Genomic DNA, 14,496 nt, shown 5'->3' on the forward strand with positions numbered 1-14,496 from the left:
ACCACTCCTCGTTCGGGTTGGTACAGTGGCCTTTGTGTGGTCGTGCTGGTAGTCCAGGATCGATGAATTCATCGGTGCTGCTTCTGGCTTAGGAGGTAGCTCGCAGTACAGCCACGTTCACACAGAGGACACAGCTGGATGCTGCTTGGTGCCAAGCCAGGCCCAGATTTTCAAATTTGGGACACATGGCCCATACCTGGGCATCCTTAAGGGCGTAGGGGCACAGCCCGAGGATTCCTGGTTGTTTTGGGCTACTAAAACAAGATAGCTGTAACAGCGAAATGGTGAGTGATGGTTCTTCACATTGAGAAATGGAGCTCTCCTTTGCACAAAATCCTAAGCAGGATCCTGGCTATTAGTAGCCCATGAGGGCATCATCCCTGGGAAGAGGTTCATGGGATGACCTTTGTGCAGGGTCATCCCTTCCTCTTGTCTCCTGTGACCTGTATTTTGCACAGAGGCCCGTTTCCCCGTTTTCTGAGCTGTGACGATGCCTGGTCCCGGTTCTGGCTCTGACTGTTCCCCGATGCTCCAGAAAGCCTCGTGGGCAGCGGCATTGCGGCATTTCACATGGAAGCACCGGATGACACCAGGCCAGTCCTCCTGAAGGCGAGGGGCTTCTTCTTACCCCGTTGCCCTCTGCATCCAGCCTACCGCATCTGCCAGTGGGGTGGTGGGTGGTCATTGAAATGCTCTGCAGCCAACGTGGCCACAGAAAGCTAAAGCTGAAACAAGCTGTATCTTGAAACCAAAGTCATCTTGAACCTGTCTTCAAAACAGCTGCGCTGGCAATAAATTCAGTACTTGAAGAAGTTCATTGACTGTTTAAAATGCAGTAAGGGTAGCTGTGGGAATAGCCGCGCTACACTTTTATATCGGCCTGAGAAGCAGTGCCGTAAAATATGCTCCTTTTAAAAGCCGCTGAGCAACAAGAGTTTTTTTTTTCATCTGAAAGCAAACAGGGAAAACTTTTCTGTACCTACCAGAAAAGTGAACGGGACCCAGAAGGGCAGCTGGTAGTGTCACTGGGGCGGGTGACGGGGGTACCAGCCCCGGGTGCCAATTTGGGGATGGTACAGGGATGGTGACCGCTGCCCCAGCCAGTCCAGTTGTCATCATGGCCTAAAGCATAGAAACGGCTTCTCCTGCCTCTGGCCCTGGTTGTAAATGCTTTGTCTTTATCTGATTACACACAGGATGAACCGACCTGAGAGTCTGGCTCTGGATCTAGACTGAGCCAACCACCTTTTGAACCTGTTTTTTTTTTTTTAAATGAAAGATTTATTTTAACAAAATGAAAAAAAAAATCCTGAAGATATTTCCATTAACGTTTTTCATTTTTGATATTTATAATGAAATATTTTTCACTTATTTACTGAACAGGGGCTTTAAAACATGAACATATATTTTTGGTTTGGGGTATTTGAGTGAAAATATTTTCGCAGGAAACGTTAGGGACAATTTGTACATATTTTTTTTTCATGATAAATAGTCAAAGTCCTTTTTTTGGCCAGGTCTAATCCAAACTTCCTCATACTTGCTGGAGTTCAGCCCTGGGCTACGGGATCACTCCCTGAGAGAATAATACCTGCAAATCTCAGTGCCCATCTCCAGTATCACTTACTATTTTTGACACAGGCATTCGCTCTTTGTTATCTACAGTAGGTTTGTACCTTGGGGAGTGAGCTCCTCACACCTTCTGTTAATTCAGATAAACTGTTTGAGCACATCGTGGTGGTGGTGAGCCCCAGCAGTGCAGCCCACTAGGCTAGGAGCTGTACAAACACAGAAAAAAATGGAAGGCCTTGTCCAAAACTTTTGCAGTATAAGGAGCACTGAGGAGACGATGCCCATTACCACCAGTTCAGACTCGACTAGCACAGCCTGCACATTAGATACATCGATGAAAACCAGTTTTAACTGGGGGGCTGCTTCCCTTTCTGCTCTCACCGTCTTAATGCCAGATTAACCCTCTAAATTCCAGAAGTGAAAAAGGAAAAAACAGTCCCCGAAGCATCTCTTTCTGCCTTGCTTAGCAGTGTTGGGTTTTTTTTCTCAGCGGTCACCTCAAATTCATGCCTACGATAAAGCCCTGCATGTTAAATGTTAACCTCCCGGTATAGGATCTTCACCACCTGGGTGGGCCAGTTGTACCAGTGCAAGGGAAGCAATGCAAGCTTCTGTCATCCTTGATACCGAGTATGTTCAAGGGGGGGATGAAGGAGACAGAGCAAGGGTTGAATGCGCTGTTCTTTTCATCTCAAGTCTTCCCTCCTCCCTCAGCAGAGGCTGCCAATCAGGCCAAATTGCAAGCAGATATTTTCCACTGTGAACAACTGGACTCCAAGCGTGGAGCTGGGGATCTCATTTCAGGGTCTTGTGTTGCACTTGACAGCGGTGCCGGGAGTGAAAGGCATGGGTACTTCTGCAAATACAGCTGGTGCTGGGACAAGGTAAATGGTGCAAAGATTTTCTGCATCAAGGTAAATGGTGCAAAGAAGGGACATTTTATGCATTAAGAGTCAGCCATAGAGCAAAGTCTTGTACCAAGGTTGTTGTTATCGGCTCTTCTACCTATTTCCACCAAATTCAGGGCAGTCTTTTTTTTTTTTTTAATCTAGGTTTTCATAATGCAGCCATCTAAATGCCCTGTAGTACTTTGCAGAGCAACATGGCTTACACACACACGGTAGAGCGGGTCCTTTCTCTTGCTCTCTCATCAGAGGTGCCGGCAAGGTTTTGGGGGTGTTTTCTCATGGATGTGCTGCTTTGCCTGTCCAGGTTTTAGCTGTGTGTTTGGCCTTGGGTAGAGAAGTTGCAAGGTTTCTAGGGCTGTAATACTCAGGTATGAAATGTGAGCAGCAGGACAGAGCAGCAATGATTTCTAGCTGCAATCCCAAGGACTTGTCCTTGATGTTAGTGCAACATCATTTCCATAGACTCATAGAAAAAGAGCTGTGGAAGGGCCCTCAGGAGGTTACCTGATCCAAGGTAGGATTATCCCTCTCTAAGCAGAAGTCTTGCCTCCTGCATGTCTCCCGGACCATCACGGCAACAGCATCACCTCACTGCTGTCAATCCGGTCTAAATAAGCATTTGTCTAATCTGTTGTCAAACCCCAACATCAGTCTCACCCCACTTCTCCCAGCCCCTGTAATCCATTCTCCACCTACTGGTCTCCTAAATGCTACAGGCTTTATCGCTAGCCCAGCACCCCACAGGAATTTTGTTGCCCCAATATCGACACGACCCCTGCCCCTCTCTCTGCCCTATAATGCCGGGACATTAATTCTGCAAGAACTCTCCTTCCTCCCCAGGCCCCAATTTTGCATCTGAGCCCCTCAGTCTCTTTTCTTGGGACCAGTTACTGTCCATACCTGCAAAGCTCCCAACATCTTTTCTTGCCTCTTCTCACAGTGCCTAATCCCTTTCCTTGCCTATATCCCCTCCCAAGGCTTCCAATATCCCAATATCCTTCCTGCCCCCCATATGTCTTTCCCCCTTCCCCTCTCTTTCCCATCCTCTTTCCCCCTAGTCCCTCACTCATAGGGAATGGGAGTCTCACTCAGCCCATTTGCCTGAGGAAGCCAGGTCCAAGGATGCGAGAATGGGATCCCCTAAATCATGGGCGACTGGTGTCTCCCGAGTCTAGATATGCGACGGGAGTGGGGGGTCCCGCAGTGGCTGATTACCAACCTGGGGGGCATCCCCCAGCTGCCGATCACCAGCCGGGGAGGTCTTCGGTTTCGTGGCTGGCACTTCCAGGCGGTGCGCGGCCAATCTCAGGGGGTGCCCGTGCACCCACGTGCACCCCCTACGCATCACCAATGTCAGCTGTTCCCAATCTGTGGTACGGGTACCACTCAGACAACCTGCCAGTGGTCCACATGAACAAATTTATTATAATTCCTTTATAGGCTCGGCAGTGCTACGTTGGTTAGCACTACGGAAGAAAGAGACTTGGGGGTCATCATTGACCACAAGATGAAGATGAGCCTGCAATGCGATGCTGCGGTAGTAAAGCGACCAAAACGCTGGCGTGCATCCAGAGATGCTTCTCAAGCAATCCCGGGACATCATTCTCCCTTTGTACTTGGCCTTGGTGAGGCCGCAGCTGGAGTACTGCGTCCAGTTTTGGGCTCCACAATTCAAAAAGGATGTGGAGAAGCTTGAGAGAGTCCAGAGGAGAGCCACGCGCATGATCAGAGGTCAGGAAAACAGGTCTTACGACGACAGGCTGAGAGCCATGGGACTCTTTAGCCTGGAAGAGCGTAGGCTCAGGGGTGATCTGATGGCCACCTATAAGTTTATCAGGGGTTACCACCAGGATCTGGGGGAACGTCTGTTCACCAGAGCGCCCCAAGGGATGACGAGGTCGAACGGTCACAAACTCCTGCAAGACCGTTTCAGGCTGGACATAAGGAAGAATTTCTTTACTGTCCGAGCCCCCAAGGTCTGGAGCAGCCTGCCAGCGGAGGTGGTTCAAGCACCTACATTGAGCACCTTCAAGAGTAAATTGGATGCTTATCTTGCTGGGATCCTATGACCCCAGCTGACTTCCTGCCCTTTGGGCAGGGGGCTGGACTCGATGGTCTCCCGAGGTCCCTTCCAGCCCTGATGTCTATGAAATCTATGAAATATGACAACAGTTTGCTGGGGGGACTTAAGGCTGAACTGAAAAAATTGCTGGTGGTACTTAAGGTCGTATTGTTTTAAATTGGTGTCAGAGTTTGAGAACCGCTGCCCTACACGATTCAAGGGGACAGTGAGCCGTGCTGTTTGGTGGCAGCTGTGTTTGGGACCCGGCTCTCACTGCTGTGGGGTGGCACTTGGGCAGGTGGATTCATGGCTCGGCTTCCCCGTGAATCGCCCCTTTTGGCTGGAGCGCAAATAGGAAGAAGACCCCAGGGGACCCGAATAGCGATGGGAAGCATCTCGCCCAGGTCCACATGTGCCCTTTGCTAATGGCTGGACCAGAGGTGGGCTTCACACTCAGCAGCCTGGCAGCCTCAGGGACCCGCATGCCCTAGACCAAGGCAGGCTCAGCAAACCCAATGTCGCGTTCACTGGGGGGACCCTGAGGATGTGTCCCCAACCACCTCCCCTGTGCGGGGCTCTGATGGCCGTGATTTGAGGTGGGGGGGGGAAAAGTCAAGACGAGTACCCTTGGTTCGCCCATAGGTACTCAACATCCTATCCCTAAACCAAGCCTAGTGTGTCTGGCACATGGAGCCTGTCCTGTGCACCCCCCAGCTCGTAAGGGCAGGGCAAGAGTGTGGAGGCACCTGCCCCAGGAAGGCAGGTGAGAAAGCCACTGCCTTCTGCCCATGGGATGGCAGGGATGGGATTCGGAGCCCGCCTCCCCCAGGGCTGCAGCCCATCCAGACAGGGAGGGGCGTGGGAAACCAGACTTCCCTTCTCAATGCAGCCTGCCTGCCTTAACCCTCCTCTCTCTACTGACCAAAAGCCCCTCGGGTTTGGCACCCCACTGGCCACCCAGGCCTGTTGCCTTCTCTTTGTTAAAAGCCCAGGCTCACCCTCACTCAGCACAGGAGACCCTCAGAGAGGTGGAAAGAGGGCACAGGAGCAAAAGGGAGAGGGTCTCACTTTGGAGGGCTGAGAACCTCAGACCCCGACATGCAGCACCGTCTCTCCAGAGCCACTGAGTCGTAGCCATGATGAGAGGTTTTGCAGACTTGGGCATAAAAGGGTCCTGGGATGTGAGGGGAGCTGCTGCCGGAGCCTCCCAGGGGAATAAAACTCAATGTTATCTGCAACCCAAATGTGGCAGCTGTGCAGGGTGCAATGAGTTGGCAGCTCTACATAGGAATCATCTCGCCCAGGTCCACATCTGTCCTGTGCTAGTGGCTGGACCAGAGAGGGGCTTGTGGACCTACCAAAGAGCATCTTTTAGCAGCAGTATAGGTTCATGCAGAGGTCTCCGGGTCATTCCCTGGTGTCCATAACGCACCTCAATGCAGCATACCGGCTGGGAGGCTGGCTGCTGCCCACCTACCCGAGTGGTAGCTGTATATGTGCAGTTTATAATTCAGCTGGGGACTCGTTTGAGATGAAAGTCACTGCAGAATAACAGCAGCGAGAGGTTATTAGCATTTGAGATGAGACCCAGGAGCAAAGGACGGAGCAGGAACATCCTGTTCCCCAAAAGATCTGCTGTTTGGACTGAATTCAGGACGAACAGAGACATCTGCAAGGAAATGTAGGACCAGGTCACTCATTGTGGTAGGGTTGTTCTGCGCCATCACCTTCTTGGGGGCCATTTCTACGCTGCAGCCTGCTTGTGAATGAGGAGCTGCTCTGCTTTAGCGCTAACTTTACACTTGACTCATCCTTGTTTCAGCATTTCTGGTGGGAGCACCGGGACACAGGCTAGGGCAGACCCTGGTGTTTTCAGGATGCTCCCTCTGCCTTACGTCATGAGCAAGTAGTAAGCAGAAATGTGTTAAACCTTTCCACTGCCTTCATTGCCTCATGCAGCTGCCTCATCTCCCTGGGCAAGGGCGGTGATTGCATACAGAAGCAGGTGTGCATCGGTGCATGCACGAGTGTGTTTGTGGGGGGGTGTTTCCAGGATGATTACAGACAAAATCTCAAAGCCGTGCGAGATCCCCCTTATCCTCAGCTGCCACATGCAGCATCACCGTGTGCTGCTGAACAAGTGCTTCACTCCCCTCTAGAGGTGTCCACGGAGGAAGAGAGGATAAGCGCCTGTGCAGTACGCATCCTTTACATCGCAGCGATGCTGGAGTCTTCATTACCTGGCGTTGATGCACCTTCTCTGCACCTGCCCTGTAAGGATCCAATAAGGCTCTGCAGAGGAGGACTATTGGTAACTGCCTTTTTGTATAGCCAGGAAACACGACGACGAAGCGACTATCCCCAAATAACCTGGTTAATAAGTGGAAGAACTGATGCCTTTTCTGCCCTGCAGCTTAGCTGTAGCTTCGGGACGGTGGCATTTCCAGGTTACACAATTAGCAGGAGTTATTGTTGAAGGGGCATTAAAAGAACCATCCCACAGATGGCCTGCAGCGTGGTTTATCTTTCATTTTGAACCCCTTTATATTTTTAATCCTCACTTTTTCAACATCAGGACAGTTCATCTGCGGCCCGGTTCTGCCACCTAGTGACTAAATGGCTGCAGTTCACCTGTAATTTTTAAGGATTTTTTTAAAAGTTCAATAATGGTAAAAGGTAGGAATGATGGTAGTAGTGAGGTAGTAAAATGGTAGTAGTAAAGGGCCGAGATGGTAATAATGGTAGCAGTAAAGAGTAGTTTAATAATGTTTATTCCAAGATCCAACACCAGTTTGGGATGTAGGGGTGGATTTTATTCTGCCCCATAATTGAAAAAGCCTTAATGCCCACTGAGTCCCATGCAAAATCAGATCTTAACTCCAAATTAATTTACTCTTTGGAGAATGTATAACTACTTAATGAAATAGCATATGCTTTCTGTGTTACCAAAGTGGAAATTTGAATCTGAACTATTACGGCTAGTAGATGGTAAGTTTTTGCTTTTCTTAAAAAGGCCCCTTCCTCTGGGAGATGTTGCACTAACCTTGCTTTAGCTGGTGGTCCCTCACTGTATAGGCTTGAGTCTACACCCATTTATGAGACCCCTTGCTAAGCAGAAGTAAATCTGTGGATAAGATTCTTGGTTTCAAAAAGGCAAATTTTGATAAAAAATCATTAGCAGTCCCCTGGTCTGAGGAGATTAGGGAGCTGAATGTGGAGGAGCCCTGACATTTCTTCGAGTCAGAGGTACTAAAACTATCTGGAATCGGTGTCCTTAGTAAGGGGAAAAACTTATAGGAACAAGGTGCAGACCTGGCTGAATGAGGCACCACCTCTAAGATTTAGGACTAGCCATGACCCTCCCAGAAATGGAGAGAAGGACCACTCAGCAAAGCAGGCGGTGTCTCTGAGAGGAAGAAAAAAGTGAGACTAGCTAAAAGTCAAGCTGAGTTGCACCTTGGAAATGGTATTCAAGTAACAGGACAAGTTCTTCATCTAAATCAAGGAGCATAAGGAGAGGAAGTTGCCCTCTGCAGTGAGGATTGGGCAGAGACTAAGAATGAGCTAGGTCTGACCCAAAAGCTAAATGGATGGATGCTTTGCCATAGCTTTCAACTAGGACAATAGTATTGGTCATGGGAGAAAGAACAAGAAAGGTGGTAGTAACAAGAGCATGGGAATATAAATTGCTACAACTGAGGCGAAAGCACAACTGAAGGAGTTTAATATACTCCAATAGGAAGACAACAGATAATCTTCGTGTCAGCACCTGGGACCTCTGGGCTGGTAGCAAGTGTTTATGATGGATCTATCTAGTTGCAGCGGTACCATGCGACTGGAGGATAGCAAATGTAACATGAAGTGCAATATTTAGGAATAAGGGGACATTTGATCTTGGTTATTACAGGCCTATAAGGGTTTCCCTGGGAATTTGGAAAGCTTCAGCAGAGCACAATGGTTGTTGTGAATCCTGTTCTTAACCGAGCTGCCCCATTCACCCCATGGAAAACTTGGATATTTGACCTGGATTCTCAGCTTCCTCTCCTGAATCTGGCAGATGCCTGGAAGATACTAGGACAAAGCCAAGAGGCTCTTTGTGACTTTGGTCCTTGGTCATAAATGACCAGCATCTTTCCATGTGTGTGAGCAGGTCTGATTATCTCTAGCAGAGGCATCCAAGAAAAATAGAGACCAACGAGTATATTATGTGTACCTGGAGGTCTACTCTAAAGAAAAGCTCAGTGTGTATGCACATCAATCAACCACGGGTGCCTGACATGTTGTTGCTGCCTTTCACATAGCCTAAATGCTGGGATTTTTGAGCCAGGATTTTTGTTTCAGCGTCCTTGAGACCTGAAGATACTTTCAAAATGTGTATTAGGCAATTGAAATCATAATGGCTTAGGAACTGCTATACTGGATCAGTTCTCAGGTCCATCTAGCCCTGCAGCTTGTCTCTGTCTGTGGCAGAAAGTAGATGCCACAGGGGACATAATTTAAAGAGATGGATATCTAGAATGATTTATTCTTTGCCCTTCTTCCCTTACACAAGGGATGTCAAACTCCCTTTGTGGCCTGGGTCAAATCTGGACCAAAGTGCTCCTTGTGGGTCAGACCCGGCCTGGGGCACAGGGCAGGGGTGATGGTTACTGAAACTATTTATGCAGTGGTAGTAGCTACTTTAGTAGCAGCCATGCTGGTGGCAGAGAGTGGGGCAAGTGGAGATGGACCAAGCTGCCGCAGCACAAGCCAAGGCTGTGTTATATAGCCCCAGGCTGCACCCCGGCTGCTGACAGCCGTGTCTACCTGGACACAGATGCCACAGCAGTTCACACCCACTGCTGGCCATGCCCACAAATCCCCAGCCCGCTGGTAGCCCATGCAGCCCAATGGAGTCCAGCTGCAGGCTGGATGCAGCCTGCGGGCTGTATCCTCTACTCTACAGCTCCAGAAAACATCATTTTTGAGCTAGGTCTTTGAAGGGGGGTTGTAATACACTTATATTGAGCTGTTCAGATTTCACAGAGCCTCCTTGCTTTGTGAACCACAGCGAGAGAGATTTTCTCATGACCTCATTTTTTGATTTTAGTTTGTGTATATCAAGGGTTGGTGACTTCTTAAGGTTGGATTGACCCAGTTTTGGCAGGCTGGTGGGCGGCCAGCTGCTGCCACTTTTCCCCATATTGCCACTGTTATGTTTCCCCCTGCCACCACAGGGAAACCATCTGCTGCCAAAGCTCCCCCGCCATCCACCCGCACCGAAGCCCCAAGCCGTGGGCTGGATCGAAAGGCTCTTTGGGCTGGATCTAGCCCGTTGGCTGTAGACTGGCGACCCTGGTGTAGATAACTTTGTACCACCATGGGGAGTTGGTCTTCACTCTGAGTCCATCTTGGTGGAAATGGCTATGGTTTCCTAGGGCAGCCAGGGGAACCCACCAAATTTCACGTGACTTCCTCCTGAAATTGTAGACGCCGCCTCAGCCTTTCTTGAGGCTTGGCTAAAACACGTGGCAAACTTAGGGATACTTTGAACAAGTCTGGAAACACTGGGCTAAGCGTATGGGTTTGCAAACTTTTTGTTTGGTGGGTTTTGTTCTTAAAGCTATTTCAACACAACTGATGAACGTTTTGGGGAATATTGATCTGTTGCTTATGTTTTATAGAGAAGACGCAGAAAGTAAAATAAAAGAAATCTGGATCAATTGTCTTCAGGTGCCTATTGCCATGCAAGGGGCTGCTCCCAAAAAGAGAAACACTCCAAGTTGCTTTCCCTGCTGCCCTCCCTGGGGTCGTTAATAAAAGACTTGGAACAAAGCAGTTAATAGCAAGTAGCTTCTGTTAATAATTAAGCTTGCCCTATGGACAGCCCCAAGCTTTTCCTCTAAAAAGCATCCAGCCTGCTTAAAAAAAACTAGTTTGGCAAGTTGCAGCAGGACGTGACTTGGTTACCTGCAGAGGGAATGAAGTTAGTGCCTGGAAAAACCTCTGCTCCAAAACAGCAATAATGACAAATAGAGCCCAGTTTTGAATTTTCCACCTGATGAAAGAAGAAAGGTTATTTGGAAACCAAAGGCACCTGCATGCCTCTCTCCTCTGAGGGGTGGAAGGGAAGCAAATTGGATAAGGTAAGCAATAGCATATATCTGTTTAAAAAAGATCTTTTATCTGCCTAGATCAACAGGAGCAAACGTGATAGACTCTGACGAGCAGAGATCGTAGTTGTGTTGTGAACTGCAAGGAGGATACATCACACGGTTGTATTACGAAGAGCAGCACTCATCACACAAAAATAGCCTGTGGTCTTCATACTTGCTTATCATATTCAAGTGAGTTTGTCCATCTGTTGGAACAGGAGAGCTGGAGTGAGAGAGAAAGAAAGGGATATATACTATTGAATGTTTCTATATTTATATTAGGAGAGCCTGGATTTGATTTCCTGCTGTTTAGCTACTATGCCTGGCTGCAGAACTCATGATTTTTATTCAGTTCAAGGCTACAGACTATCAGTGCTATGATGTACCAAGTCACTTGCCTTTCTGGGCCACGGGTTCTGCATCTTTAATATCACAGGCCACAAACTCACCTGCTTCAAGCCAGTCCCAATTAGTGGACTGCGGCATGTGGATGAAATGCCCTCTAGAAACACAGGCCTTATTGAGGGCAGATTATTGGCAGTTGTGCATTACAGATTGAAACGATGCATTTTGGTCTGCCTGATTTTTACGATCCACTGGCAAGTGCAGCTGAAATGGGTGTTTTGCTGTTATAGGTTTTAAATGTCTATAATGTGCCTGGCTCTCCCATAGTTGGCTGCATCTTGCCTTCATATTAGTCAATATTGATGCCTACCTTGCCATCCCCTTATGGCAGGGGTGTCAAACAGGGCCCATGGGCTGGATCTGGCCCATAGAGCCCCATAATCTGTTGCCTGGTCCTGCCTCCTTTGCAGTGCCCGGGGCCTGCATCACTGGTGGTGGTTGCTCAGGCAGAGTCCTTGGTTGTACAGTAAGCAGTGCTCCCTTGGGCTTGGTCCTGGACCGGGGGTCTTGGATCAGGTATATGAGTGGGTAGGGGGGAGTGGGAAGGTGTCGGTGGGCTTGATCCCACCCGTGCAACAGCCCCATGCTGCTCTTCTGGCCTGCAAGGCCAGTGGAGTTTGACACTCCTGCCTTATGGAAACCTAGCCTGGTCTAACTTTGTCAGACACCTCTAACAGGTCTTGTCTCTCTGTTAGTCTCATAAGAGAGCAACAGTTTTCAAACCTGCACAGGCTCCTGAGGTCTTTTGATTTCCTGTATTTTGGGCCTTTCTCTTGAATGGCATGGTCTCTCAGCAGCTCTCAGGGGCAGGATCCCCTGGGAAGCCAGTCTGAGGAGGACTGAGGAGCTGGCTGTACTTCAAAGAAGCCTGCCTGGGAGTGCAGGAGCAAACCATCCTGACGTGCAAGTGTGGCAGAAGACCAGCTTGGCTTAGCAGGGAACTCTTCAGGAAACTAAATCACAAAAAAAGAAGCTTATAAGAAGTGGAAACTTGGACAAATAACTAGGCAAGAATATAAGTGCATTGCTCGGGCATTCAGGGATGAAAGAAGAAAGGCCAAAGGGCAATTGGAGTTGCAGCTAGCCAGGGAAACGAAGGGTAACAAGAAGCATTTCTACAAGTTTGTCGGTAGCAAGATGCGAATCAGGAAAAGTGTATGTCCCTTACTCAGTGGGGGAGGCAACCTTGTGACAGAGGCTGCAGAAAAGGCTGATGCCTTTTTCATCTCAGTCTTTACTGGCAAGGTCAGCTCCCAGACTACCGCACCAGGCAGCACAGTTTGGGGAGGAGGTGAGCAGGCGACAGTGGCGAAAGAACAGGTTAGGCAGTATTTAGACAAGCTGGATGTATACAAGTCCATGGGCTCGGTGAGATGTGCCCTGGGGTGCTGAGGGACTTGGCTGATGTGATAGCAGAGTCGTCGGCCGTCATCCTTGGAAACTCATGGTGACTGGGACAGGTCCTGGATAATTGGAAAAGGGCAAACACAGTGCCCATATTTAAGAAAGGGAAAAAGGAGGATCCAGAGAACTACAGACCAGTCAGCTTCATTTCACTCCCTGGAAAAATCATGGGTCAGGTTCTTAAGGAATCCATTTCTAAGCACTTGGAAGAGAAGACGGGGATTAGGAGTGGTCATGGCCAGGGGCAAGTCATGCCTGACCAACCTGATTGCCTTCTGTGATGAGATGACTGGCTCTGTGGATGTGGGGAGACCTGTGGATGTGGTGTGCCTTGACTTGAGCAAGGCTTTTGATTTGGTCTCCCACAGCGTTCTTGGAGGCAAGCTAAGGAAGTACGGGTTGGATGAATGGACTGTAAGATGGATGGAAAACTGGCTGAAGCATTGGGCCCAGAGGGTAATAATCAATGGCTTGATATCTAGTTGGCAGCCAGTATTAAGTGGAGTGCCCCAAGGGTCAGTCCTGGGGATGGTTTTGTTCAGGGTCTTCATCAACCACCTGGAAGATGGCACAGAGTGCATCCTCAGCAAGTTTACAGATGACTCCAAGCTGCGGGAGGTAGTAGATATGCTGGAGAGCAGGGCTAGGTTTTAGAGCGGCTTAGACAAATTGGAGGATTGGGCCAAAAGAAATCCCATGAGGTTCAACAAGGACAAATTCAAAGTTGTGCACTTAGGAGGGAACAGTCCCATGCACCAGGACAAGCTGGGGGTGACTGGCTGGGCGGTAGGTCTGGGGCTTATAGGGGACAATGAGCTGAATATGAGCCAGCAGTGTGCTCTTGTTGCAAAGAAGGCTAATGGTATCCTGGGCTGCGTTGGAAGGGGTGCTGCCAGTAGGTCAAGGGACATGATTATTTCCTTCTATTCAGCACTGGGGAGGCCACATCTGGAGTTCTCTGTCTAGTTTTGGGTGCCCCACTCCAGCAAGGATGTGGACCAATTGGAGACAGTCCAGGGAAGGGCAACAAAAATGATTTGGGGGCTGGGGGGACATGACTTATAAGGAAAGACTGTGGGAACTGGGCTTATTTAGTTGAGAAAAGAGAAGACTGAGAGGGGATTTAATAGCAGCCTTCATCTCCCTGCAGGGGGTTGCAAAGAGGATGGAGCTGGGCTGTTCTCAGTGGGGACAGATGACAGAACAGGGAGCAGCCGTCTCAAGTGGCAGCAAGGGAAGTTTAGGTTAGATATCAGGAAAAATTTTCTCCCTAGAAAGGTAGAAAAGGACTGGAGCAGGTTACCCACAGAAGTGGTGGAGTCTCCATCCTTGGAGGATTTTAAGACCCAGCTAGACAGAAAACTCAGAAAAGGGGGAAGAAAAGGAAGAGAGGGGAGTTTCCAGACGTGAGGACAATTCTCCCTCTCTCTCTCCTCTACCTGAGTTTCCCTTTTTTGCTGTTTGCAAATGCCTTGACGTCACTCTGCAGCAGCCCCTAGCAGCTTCTCTCCCCCCCCAAACCAGCCCAGCTCACCTTATATCCCCCTGCATAACATCACCCTGGCCTTGTCCAGGCAGGGACACGCTCCAGTCTTTCTCCCAACCAATCGGCCTGAAAAGTCTTTGCTCTCCCTGGCCAGTCACCAGATAGATGATGTCTCTTAGGTTCTTGGTTTTACAATTCGCCCCCACCCCCCCATTTGACCTTAAAGAGCTACACGCTGAAGCACACTACAAAGCTCATCTCTTTTTCCAAAGCAATTGGAAATAGGAATTAAATGGAGTAGGGGATCCTAAGGGGATTTGAGTTTTTAATTAAATGGAGTAGGGGATCCTAAGGAGATTTGGGTTTTTGAGTTAGCAGTGGTGGTCTCAACTGAAATGGCCTATTGAATGTTAGCTACATCTGGGGGTTGCTTTAAAGTAAATCAGTAGTACCAAGCACATATGGACCAGTGCTTCTACATCCCGTCAGGCAGTGGTTCCTAAACTTTCTGGACTGACGGACCACAGT

The 14,496-nt window shown here is 49.0% G+C and overlaps 1 protein-coding gene across 1 annotated transcript in view; it reads left to right on the forward strand.

Annotated features, from left to right (window-relative positions):
- The first annotated feature begins 10,474 nt into the window (after positions 1-10,474).
- The window catches only part of PKHD1 (PKHD1 ciliary IPT domain containing fibrocystin/polyductin), a 407,856-nt gene continuing 403,834 nt past the window's right edge, over positions 10,475-14,496 (forward strand). Inside the window, exon 1 of the mRNA XM_090030582.1 lies at positions 10,475-10,664. The gene's annotated coding sequence lies outside the window, so the exon portion shown is untranslated. The remainder of the gene's footprint in view (positions 10,665-14,496) is intronic.

Source organism: Crocodylus siamensis, chromosome 1, assembly GCF_052110815.1.
Source record: "Crocodylus siamensis isolate JL-2025a chromosome 1, ASM5211081v1, whole genome shotgun sequence".
Classification (NCBI taxonomy): domain Eukaryota; kingdom Metazoa; phylum Chordata; order Crocodylia; family Crocodylidae; genus Crocodylus; species Crocodylus siamensis.